General features: G+C 38.9%; 1 pseudogene; it reads right to left on the reverse strand.

Annotated features, from left to right (window-relative positions):
- Positions 1-12,081, reverse strand: part of LOC131029515 (indole-3-acetic acid-amido synthetase GH3.6-like) — a 119,704-nt pseudogene extending 107,623 nt beyond the window's left edge.
- Positions 12,082-12,704: the final 623 nt, after the last annotated feature.

The following is a 12,704-nucleotide window of genomic DNA, read 5'->3' on the forward strand; positions in this document are numbered from 1 at the left end:
TCCAGTTCCCTATTCAGCCAGTGGGGTCCATCACCTAGCGCGTAAAGTCCATTTATCAGTGCATAAGAATATAATTTTTCCTATAAGTTTCAACATGGGAGAAAAATAGAGCAGCGTCTCTGGTACACAGAGTAGCGCATCCTGAGGACAATATAGCGCATCACTGATTTATTTTAGCGCATTACCATGATTTTGTAGCGTGTATAGTTTGTTCTGTAGTGTATCACAAACCAAAATAAGAAAAACAAACATTGTAACCAAAAGTTACAAATTAGACTTGTGAAGTCCACCGAGGTATCTATCTGGTTATTTGGCAAGTTTCTAATAACTTTATTGCAGATAGGAGCTTCATCTTAGGATTAAGATAGTTAGATTTTTACTAACTTACCTAGGTTAGTTTAAAATTTTGATTTTCTTTTCTTAAAATTGAACTCACCTTGTTTTTAGGCTATAAAAAGAACCACTATCAAAAATTTTCTTGCTTTCATAGGAGAAAACCTTTATTTTAGGCTCTAAAAAGAACAACACAAACTTTTCTTTTTGCAAACTTAGCTCTAAAAAGAACCTCACCATCCTTTGGTGTATAAAAGGATTCATTTTTAAAATTTTGCAAAAGAAAGAACCTCACTTACGAAGTTTTGCTCAAAATCAAAAGAGGGAAGTTATTCCCTTTTTTCGATTTTCTTTTATTGACCACATCGATAAATTTACTTTGTTGACCATATTCTTTCACTAGATTAAATAATCATTGCTTTGAGGAACTAAAAGGAACACCATGCTTTTCTTGGAGCAACATCTCCAAGTAGAGGTTAGCAAATCATTGAATTGAAGGTTTAAAAAGAATTTTTGATTGCCTTGAATCGAAAGAGGAAGGTATATGCTCTCCCCTTAACTAGGTGATCAAAAAGCCAGACTTTTCTTAAAAATCTTTCTTTCCTTCAAAGAATTTACATCCTTTAGTAGGCCTGCCTTCCCGAGGAGTTGAAATCAACTCTTAAAGCCGTTTATGACCGGTGTGAAGGGAACGACCTAAGTGGGGAATGACTTTGACACCAAGTATTCCAACCCACTATAATCAACAGTGAAAAGTGACAAAAGTCCTTTTCAATGGTTGCGCGTAGCGATTAGCCTTCCCCCAGTATCCTCAAGATACGTAAAGCCTTTGTTCTAAAGGTTGGGAAGCCTCCTGAGGGAGTTTATCACTGATGGTCGAACAGGAAGCCTGGTTACGAGCCATAGAAATAGAAACTTTGAACTGAGTTAGTAACCAGACATTTATAACATCATAGTGCAAGGGTGGGGAAGAATCCGCCCCCAAGATTACTCACCATATATCTCCCAAGATAACTACTCAACTATGAAGTGATTCACTTTGGGTTAATTTCTGGCAAAAGGCAAAAAAATGGGTGCCCTCTAGGGGGTGACATGGCTGTTTGAGCTGACGGAGTATCAAGACTAGTGGGCTATGATGTTATTTATGACCTTTGAATAAAGAGTCTTTTTGAAGTGTATTATTCATATCCAAACTTGTTAAAACATTGGGGATTTGAACACATCCTCGTAGAACATACACTTTTTGTTAGATTAGGCAAAATGGTTGTACTTTTTGTGTTGTGCTTACATTTATTACTTCAGACAATCATCCATCTAAACTGAAAAACTCACAATCAAAACCAAAAATTGCAGAAAAAACAACTGAAAGAAAAATCAAGGCAGATTAGCATGTGAGGACAACTCCTTAGCGCATAGGGTATTTCAGGTAGCGCATCAAACCATCCAGTTAGCACGTCTATTCCAAACAATAGCGTTTTATCCTAAAATCAAAACAGTGTTAAAACATTTAGCACATTAGAGAAATAGTCTAGCACGTGGAAGCATCAGCTTAGCACATAGCAACCAAAAATTAGCGCATCAGGTTTAAAAGTTAGCACATCATAGACCCAGGTTAACGCGTAACTTTTTAAACAGACAGAAAACAAATTTTGAACAGTTAAATCTTTAGCACGTGTCTGGGGGCAGCCTAGCACGTGTGGTTATTCTTTTAGCATGTGGAGTAATTTTGGTAGCACATTTCGTCTCTGTTTTGGCGCATGACCAAAAACATATAGACAGGGGGCAAAACAGTGAGGAATTTCAAATTTTTTGAAAACATTTTCAAAAGCCTCTTTTCATCAACATCAATTTTCATCAAAACGGAGTAACGAAAACAAGAATTTAAAAGCTATTTCTTAAGCCAAATTTGTGTCAAAACAAATGTAAAAATCCAAAACTGATCGCATGGTAAAACATATCTATCTTATCATAATCCGGAAACCTCATCATAAGTATCAACAAAATCCTTTACCATCTTACGGATTTCATCTCAAAAACACTTTTTTAAACAATTTTAGGTTGTCAAATCAAGTCTCCATATCGGGAGGCTTTTATCCATATCATTTGGCACACTGCATCATGAAGGGGCATCTAAACCTTCATTTTTGATAGAGTAAGACTTGAAATTTTCCAAACAAGATCAACTAAATCCAAACAAATCAAAGGAAACCATTGATCACTCATGCATGACTAATCCCCATATTCTGAGAAGAAAGAACCTTTATCGTAACATCACGTTGAAGAAACAAGAACCTAGTTTTTCCAAATTCATCAGGAGAAATAAGTTTTTATACATCAATCGTCAACTCTTTAAATTTCATCGGGTATTCCTTCATCACGTCAAACATTATATCTAAAACAAATCCAACGAATTTGACAAAGAGCCTTTAAAAACAAGAGCATATTGTCAAAATTCCGCTTTTAATCAAATCATAAACCACAGAGGAAAGATCAATCCGACATTCTTGCCTGATGAGTGTATCACTTATAACACACCTCAACCAGAACCACCCACTCCCGAACAACATATCAACGAGGATTTTGTCCCCTTCGTCACTGAAAGTTTCTACTAAAATGTCTGTTACTCGCTCTCAAAGAAACCAACAAAGCGAGACACACGCAGAGTCTAGTATGAATCGAAGGTTGTCAAATCCTTTTGAAGGTCCACACCTAGAGGAGACTGAAATTTCTGAAGCGCTTCTACAAGAATGTCAGGAAAATGCTTCATTCCAAAAGCTTGTAGAAAGGCTCATGGAAAATGACAAAGAAAAATATTTGCTCATGCTCACAAGTAAAGGAGTAAAACTCCCTGAAAACCTTGACGCAGATATGTTTAGGACACACCCTCAGTGGTACGAATATCAAGAACGACAGCGAGAAAGGGAAATCCGCGACCCTGAACAAAACATCCTGGATCAGAACATACCAGAACAACATAAACCAATGCAAAACATCCCAAATCAAGACATACAGGAGCAACATACATCAAGACAATACCTTCCTGAGCAAAATATACCATTCCAAACACCGTTTCAACCGAGGGTCAATACAAGGGAAGAACTTTTCCCTAGGAAAAACAATGTACCTTTGGCTGCCCTTACTCAACAAATGCAAATGTTACAAAGGCAAATGCAGGACATGCAACAAGGGACAATAGTACAGTACTCTTTGAATGAAATCTGTCCTTATCCTTTTGACAGGAGATTACACATGATCCCTTTTCCGCCAAACTTAGACGTGCCTAAATTTGACAAATACGATGGAAAAAGTGATCCCTGTGATCATGTTAGAGAATTTTGTACCATGAGTCTTGAGTTTTCTCATGATGACACCTATTTGATGAGGTTATTCCCAAGAAGCTTGGGAGGGCAAACAATGGAATGGTTATCCAAAATTACACCACCTGTCAGATCATTTGATGAATTGGTTAACAAATTCATAACACAATACTCTTATAACATCCAACACACCATAACCATGTTGGACGCCTGCAACACCAAAAAAAAGAACAACGAAACATTCATGATATTCCTTCAATGTTGGCGATGTATGGTATCAAGATATCCTCAAGATATTCCTGAAAAGGAGAAAATGGAAATCTTCATCGACAACTTGAATGGTGAAATGAGTTACAAGCTAAAACTCCAATGCATACCGTCTTTTGCTAAATTGATTGAAAATGGCATTCAAGTAGAGGAAGCATGTGTCAAAAAGGGAACACTCAAATTCTTCAAGGAAGGAACAAACTCATCAAACTACAATAACTAGAACAATAGCAACTTGGACAAATCTTGATTTTGGACTCGAAACAAAAACGAAGGCAACAATGAATCACATGATCTCAAATCCAAGCAACCAGTGCTTGCATTATCCGGAAATCCTCAAACTACGAAAAATCCTAAAAATGCTAACCCAAATGCTAACACATATGCACCAAACACCAATCAAGGACAACTCAACACAAACAACACCAACGATACTCAAAGCAAAAACACGAATCCAGGACCTAACTAAAATTCATGCGACAGCACAAACAATTTCCAAAAGTGTATCTTCAAACCACTAGGGCAATCACTAGAATTAGCATTCAGAGAATTTCTGGCAAACAAAATTCTCTCCTTGCCTGCGATTAGGAACTATGAACCCCAAATCAAACCACCTTGGTGGAATGATTTGCACTATTGTGATTTCCATCGTAACAAGGGTCATCGGACAAATGATTGCATGAGATTGAAAAACATTGTGCAAGACATGATTGATCGAGGTGACTTAACGATAGATGGTCTCAAAACAAATGGTGATCACGGAGCCTTTAAAAATCCTCTTCCAAATTACAACAAAGATGGCGCTTCAACCTCGAGTGATACACGTGGAGCTTGTATCAACCATATCTACAACAACACCATAAATCACATATCAGCTGAAGATCATCAAGTAAATGTCATCACAATCTGAGATCAGCGTGATCATGAATCTGTTAATGTGACAACCCGAACTTAGAAATATGTCTTAAAAGGACATACTGCACCTACAACTCCTACACCAAAGATCCAATATGACTTGGTTAACCAACTACACAAAACTCCAGCTCAGATATCTATACTAGAATTGTTGAAACTATCACCGAAATGCAAAGACATATTGGAACAAGCGCTATTGGAAACCAATGTACCTCAAAATATGGATACAGATAGAATTCAAGCCATGGTTGCCCATATGACAAGACCTCATAACCTCACCTTCTCAGAGCATGACAATGCTTCCTTGAGTCATCCGCATAACACTCCTCTCCATATCGAAGTCATCGTTTGCAAACACTGAGTAAAAAGAGTCTTAATAGATGGAGGAGTTGGACTTAATATATGTACTTTAAAACTTATCTATGCATTAGGCTTCTCAGAAGAGTCTATTGATCCTTGCAAGAAGATTACCATAAAGGCATATGATGATGAGGAAAGATCCTCTAAAGGAACCGTGATGTTACCTATTCAAGTGGGACCACTGCAAAAGGATACTATGTGTTAGGTCTTAGACATAGATCTCACCTACAATATTTTGTTAGGGCGACCCTGGATACATGAAATGCAAGCAGTGCCTTCTACGTATCACCAGTGTGTCAAATTTCCTTATGACGGACAAGAAATCTCCATATCTACTGATCATAATCCATTTCAACATTGCAACACAATGGGGGCAGCCCAGGATAGTTTGGTTCCTCACAATAGAGAAAAGCAACGATCTTCAACATCAGATCTACAAACAACAAAGCCCAGTTCATTATCTAGAGATTTCAAACAGCAAATGCAAATCAAAGACCTAGGTATGGGAGAATACTCTTTGGAGCCCTTATGTTTGGCCAAATTACCAACATCACCCAGATCTCATGGATTGCCTACTACATCAACACATCTGGTCACTTAGCCCATCACCAAATTTGATGGTACCTTCATCCAATTGGGCACTCTAGCACATGAATCAGAAGACAAGGATATTCTTAGTTGGTTATACAAAGATGAGGAAGAAGATAACAGAGCAGCTACACTGGACATTGTTCTACCTACACACCTATATGGAAAAGGATACTTAATCATGCAGCAAATGGGATATGATGGTAAAGGACCTATTGGGAAACGCAAAGAAGGAGTCACTGAACCCATAGATCTTCCTTCGCAGCCCAGTAGAAACAAAACAGGATTGGGTTGTAAGCTCACTTTCCTATTAAGAAAGCCGCCATGCATAACTGTGAAGCCTCAATGGAAAGTAAAGAGGAAGTACAAAGAAGAACCCTGGCAGGAAGCACTCTTTGAGTCTGTAGAAACAATATGCAAGGCATGGGAATGTCAAGAATAGAAGTTACATCAGGAAAAACTTCAAAACCACAAAAGGGCCATATCTACGGTAGTAGCTCATATTCAAGATCCACTATTTCAAGAACAAATAAAATCATCTCAGGATACCATTATTTCTCCCCGAGAAGGCATAGTCTATGAACAAATACAGAAAGTGGAAGTAAGATCTGACACCGAATCAACAAAAACTATCAAAATGGTATCTATCATCAAAGATTTGTTTTCACCATACAACATACCTGTTTACAACACTGATAGAATATGGGATGAAGCCTCAAAGACTGATTCCAATGAATATGAATGGGGTACCTACTCAAATGCTACTACAGATATCCCTAATAACACTGACAACATACCCCTTTCTCAGGAAGAGCATAACGCAGAAGATAGACATCTTGAATTTGGTCCACAAAATATCTATGATGCCAAGGAAAGCAAACAGAAACATTATGAACAAGTCTATACAGAAGATAATACCATTGAGGACCTCGATGAAATCCCGGACTTCTTTAAAACCAAGAACAATCACGATGAAACCTCTGTCTTGGCACTTACAGGAGCAGAACTTGATCCACCAAACAATTCCTTGCCGCTTGTCTTTCCTGACCTCATAGACTGGGATGAACCTGAAATCCATGATATACCAATTTTCCCAGATGATGAATCTATTATCCACTACCTATGTACCGTTAACCCAGAAACAGGCTCTACCAATGAACAAAGTAACGATGTCTGCCAATCAGGGAGTGCCAAGTCTCTCAGTCGCAAAAAATGAACCAAGTAAAAGATCTAGTGCTGAAAACCAGTCAATGGCAGCTCAAGATCACAAAAAAGTAAAAATAAAGGATGCATCTAAGGGTGAAAACCTTTTTAAGGCACCTAAAGATGGGAGACTTGACACTCTTCCTGAGAACTTTCATGAGCGATCACCCATATTGATTGAGCCCACTCAATCAATCAACATTGGTACCACAGATTTAGTCAGAAACATACACCTTGCAGAATCTCTGACAGAGGAGGAACGATCAACATTTATCATTTTCTTTAAAGAACAACAAATTAACTTTGCTTGGTCATATGCCGATATGCCCGAAGTAGATCCACACTTAATCATGCATCACTTGTCCATCTCTCTAGGAATTAAACCAGTCAAACAAAAGCTACGAAAGATGAATCCATAGGTGGCACTCATGGTCAAAGCTAAACTGAAGAAACTATTAGATGTCAGATTCATCTGACCCATTGACTATGCAGAATGGATTTCCAATATAGTACCGATATCAAAACCAGACGGCAGTATTAGAATCTACACTGATTTTTGAGATGTCAACAAAGCTTGTCCAAAAGATGACTTTCCTCTGCCTAGTATCGACATAATTGTAGACCTCACAGCGGGCCATGCAATGCTCTCACTAATGGACAGTTTCTTAGGGTATAATCAAATCAAAATAGCCCCGAAAGATCAAGATAAAACCGCGTTCACCTGTCCTTGGGGAACGTACTGTTGGAATGTTATTCCTTTTGGCTTAAAGAATGCAGGGGCTACTTATCAAAGAGCAATGACTACAATCTTTCATGACATGATGCACACATTTATGGAAGATTACGTGGATGATTTACTAGCTAAATCCTTCACTAGAGCAGAACATCTTGGCATCTTAGAAAAGATTTTTGATCGATTGGATAAATTCCAAGTTAGGCTCAACCCTAAGAAGTGTGTCTTCAAGGTTACATCAGGCAAGTTACTAGGCTACATAGTCTCAGCTAAAGGTATTGAAGTAGATCCAGCAAAGGTATAAGCCATTATGGAAATGCCACCACCAAATAATATCAGTCAACTCAGATCTCTACAAGGATGACTTCAATCAATAAGGTGATTCATCGCTCAGCTAGCAGATAAAAGTCTACCATTTAACCATTTACTACACAAAAATGTACCATTTAGATGGGAGACCAAGTGTGCAGAATCTTTTTACCAAATCAAACAGTACCTGATGAATCCACCAATTCTGGTACCACCAATTGCAGGAAAGCCACTTATCCTATATATCTCAACAACAGATATATCGCTGGGGGCACTATTGGCACAAGAAGATCAACAAGGAAAAGAACGAGCCATATACTACTTCAGTAGGACATTGAATGGCTATGAACTCAACTATACATTCATTGAAAAGGCTTGCCTAACAGTGGTCTTCGCATCTCAGAAGTTCTGACATTATATGCTAGCACACACCATTAAGCTAGTAGCAAAAATTGATCCTCTCAAATATCTACTCAGCAAAGAAGCTCTTACTGGATGATTGGCTAAATGGGTCATGATTCTCAATGAATTTGACATCCAATACACAGAAAGAAGAGCCATCAAAGGACAAGCAATTGCAGATCAACTAGCTGAAGCACCACTACCAGGAAACCAAACTATGGCGATTGAATTTCCGGATAGGGACGTTCTTGCTCTTTCTACCAAACAATGGACTCTATACTTTGATGGATCCTACACCCAACATGGTTCAGGTGCTGGTATTCTTTTCATCACTCCAGAAGGACACACTATACCAAGATCATATAGGCTTATGTTCCTCTGCACAAATAATGTGGCTGAATATGAGGCATTGGTTATAGGCATCAAAATGGCCGTAGAATGGAAAATCGCGGAGTTAAAAGTCTACGGAGATTCACAATTAGTCATCAATCAGATCAACAACGACTATCAAACAAAGGATGACAAGCTGCTACCCTACAAATGAATGGTGGATGACTTCAAACAATATTTTGTGCACATCACCTTCGAGCAGATACCAAGGTTGAACAACAAGGCAGCTGATGCCATGGCTACTATCGCTTCATTATTATAAATTCCAGAGCAATAGAGTCGTTACAAGTTCCTGGTAGAGCAACTGTTCTCCCCTGCCTATGACCACTTTGAATCCCATGTTATCTATGCTTTGACTGGTTCAGATTCTCCATTATATGGATCAATACACGACTACCTCAAGAACAATATCTTACCCATTGACTAATCCCGTAACTAGAAATGTAATTTTATCCAGCAAGCTGCCCGTTATACCCTTACCGCTAATACTTTGTACCATCGAGGTCTAGATGGTACTCTTCTTCATTGCCTTGATCGTAATGATTCTAATTCTGCTTTACACGAGCTTCACGAAGGTATTTGTGGCACACATTCAAGTGCTACTACTCTTGCTAAAAATCTTCTAAGGATGGGATACTACTGGCCTACAATGGAGAAAGATTCTTACCACTTCACCAAGAAATGTCCTAAATGCCAGATCCATTGCAATCTGATACACGCACTAGCATAGGAATTGCAGCCATTTACAACATCATGGCCCTTTTGTCAGTGGGGACTAGACTTAGCTGGCAAAATTCATCCTTCATCTTCAAATGGACACAAGTTCATTATAACTACAACAGAATACTTTACCAAATGGATAGAAGCAGTTCCTATGACCACAGTAACTGGGAAACAAATTGCCTCTTTTATCCTAAATTATCTGATCTATAGATATGGTATTCCAAGTTCAATCATCACAGATAATGGATGACCTTTCAAAAACCAAGATGTATAAGAACTATGTGAAAAATTCAAAATCCAACATTGGTTCTCTACACCATACTACCCACAGGGAAATAGTCAAGCAGAAGCATCTAACAAGACAATACTAAAAATCCTAAAGAAAATAGTGAATGATGCAGGCAAAGATTGGCACATACAACTCAATCCAGGACTTTGGGCATACAGAACCAACATCCGTACACCTACAAGAGCAACACCATACTCATTGGTATATGGATCAGAAGCCATTTTACCCCTGGAGGTAGAAATCCCATCTCTCAGAGTATCTTTGAAAGGTTTAATCTCGGATGAAGAGTATCGAGTTAACTGACTGCAAGAACTTGAACTATTAGATGAAAGACGTCAACATGCTTACACTCATCTCAAAGCATATCAACAACGCATGCGCAGGAGCTACAATCACAAGGTCATCCCTCGCAACTTCAAAGTTGGTGACCTAGTCCTCAAAGAAAATCCAAGAAATCAGCAAGATCGAGAAAAGAAAGGGAAGTTTGAACCTAACTGGTTGGGTCCCTATGTCATCATATCAGTCTATGGATCAGGTGCCTATCAGCTAACAACTTTAGAAGGAGATGTGCTCGATGAACCAACTAACAACATCCATCTGAAGAAGTACTACACTTGAGTAGTCTAATGCACGGAAAAAGCCAAAACAAGAAAAAAAATCAAAAAATCTAGAAAAAGCAAATAACAAGGTACAATAAAAGCAACTAGTGAAAACCTGGTAACAAGTGCTATTGTGAAAGAATGGCTTCTCTATCTATCTCCATACCATTTTATCCATATCCTTAAAACACTATCGGCCATCGCCTGACACTTAGCACATATCCATTTAGGACATACTTAGCATAGTCACTATCCTAGTCTATCCATATATATCCTCTTACCACATTCCACCATGGCTTGGAAATCACTGTACATAATCGCGTCAAGAGGCACACTCAGCTAGGGGCAATAAATCATCAAAATTTGCAACACTTTCAAGACATCAAAACTATTTGCAAAACTCAGAAACATTACATCCAAACAACCAAAACTACACTTCATCGCAAAGCAAAACAAAGAAATACAAAAATACCAAGGATGGGTGATTTTCTGAAGTACTAAATGTTGCATTATCGCATAAAATCTTGACTATTTTTGCATTTTGAACTTTTAAAAATTATTGGATTCTCTGCCTTTTCTCACTAAATGCTTCAAAGCTAGAGATCATGGGGAAACTCCAATATTTTCTTAGATTTCTGTCTGGGAGGTGATCACTTGTACTGTGTGAATACTTGCCTCAAGACATGATACATCGAATATCACTGAAGGCATGATTCCACTTCATGCATACAAATGATTTAATCTTGTCTGTTTATACGCAATCCACACTCTGGTCGTCTTGGTTCAATTATACCTTGACGCTTGTGCTATCTTGCAAAATCAAATATCATGTAAATTTTTCTTAGGTCATTATGGTTCAATTGTACCATTATGCTTGTATAAATTTTCAACATATCCCAAAATCAAATCAATGCTCAATGATGACACTTATCTCGAAAGCAAATAACATATGGTTATATCAAGATAGCAAATACAAAATGAGGATGCTCCAAAAATAATTAGTTGCATATCATTTTACAATTAGTCACATATCATTTTACAATTAGTTGCATATCATTTTACAAATAATTGCATATCATTTTATAATTACTTGCATATCATTATCATACATCTCATTTCCAAGATACATCTCACAACATATCAACGCATACATCCTACATCATACATTTAAGCATTGCATCACCATAAAGTAAAGAAAAGAACGCATAGCACATACATTCATGTAACACACCACATGATCAAAGACAATGATGTCGTATATATATATATATATATATATATCTCAAAAATGATCAAAATGTACAAAATCTGTCGTATCCGTGCCCAGTACAAAGAATACAATGATAAAAAATACAATGGAGACAATGTCTCTCAAGTATGGCTATCCCTTGATAGAGATGGTCTCGCTCCAGAAGTCCCCACCCTTGCATCTCCAGGGGGATCATGTCTCGATGGCCCTGTCACCCCTCCGCTCTTTGACTGCGACCCAGTATCTCGAGATCGACTGGATCTCAACTGTGTAAAGCTTTGTACTCGACAATTCCTGGGTATCGCAGCCTCATAGTGATGACGGTAGTACTTCGCCTCCTGAGTTCTCAAAGATAGCTCTCTCAAGGTGTCTCTCATTGGACGACCCACTGCTGCCCTCTGCATGCTCGCTGCAAGCTCCTATGCTCGACCCCACCGCTCTATCTTTGTGTCTCGCTCAGTGGTCAACTGCGCAATCTACCGCTGATATGTCAATAACTGTGCCTGCAGCTACTGTACCATCACCTATAGGGTCCTAATCTATGCATCTTTAACATGAGTGGGGATCCGGACCCATAGGGGTACCTATGCAGGGGTATCCCCTCTCCCTCTGCCTATCCTCAGTGCTGGAGGTGGGAGCACATTCATCCTCCTCCTCTGAGCAGGTCATGTCGCCTCATCAATCCCCCCCACTATAGCTAGAACCTCCCCCACCCTCCCCTCTCCACCTGCTCCAATGGTCAACCTGCCTCTCCCTCTATCCATCACCGCCCGTCTAACTGCTCTCTCGAACCCTCTATCTCCTCTCCTCCCTCTATCTCCTCTCCTCCCCCGATCTCCTCTCCCTCATCATCCTCCTCCACCATCCCCATCATCCTCATCATCTCCACCTCCCTCGTCATTATCATCATCATCAAATGTCGGCTGCATCTCCTCTGGATCTGATATCCTCGCCACTGCCTATGCAGCGAACAATCTCGCGAACTCATCTGTCATGCCCGCATCCAAAATCTCTGGGGCATAATCCC

Source organism: Cryptomeria japonica, chromosome 5 (assembly GCF_030272615.1).
Source record: "Cryptomeria japonica chromosome 5, Sugi_1.0, whole genome shotgun sequence".
NCBI lineage: Eukaryota > Viridiplantae > Streptophyta > Pinopsida > Cupressales > Cupressaceae > Cryptomeria > Cryptomeria japonica.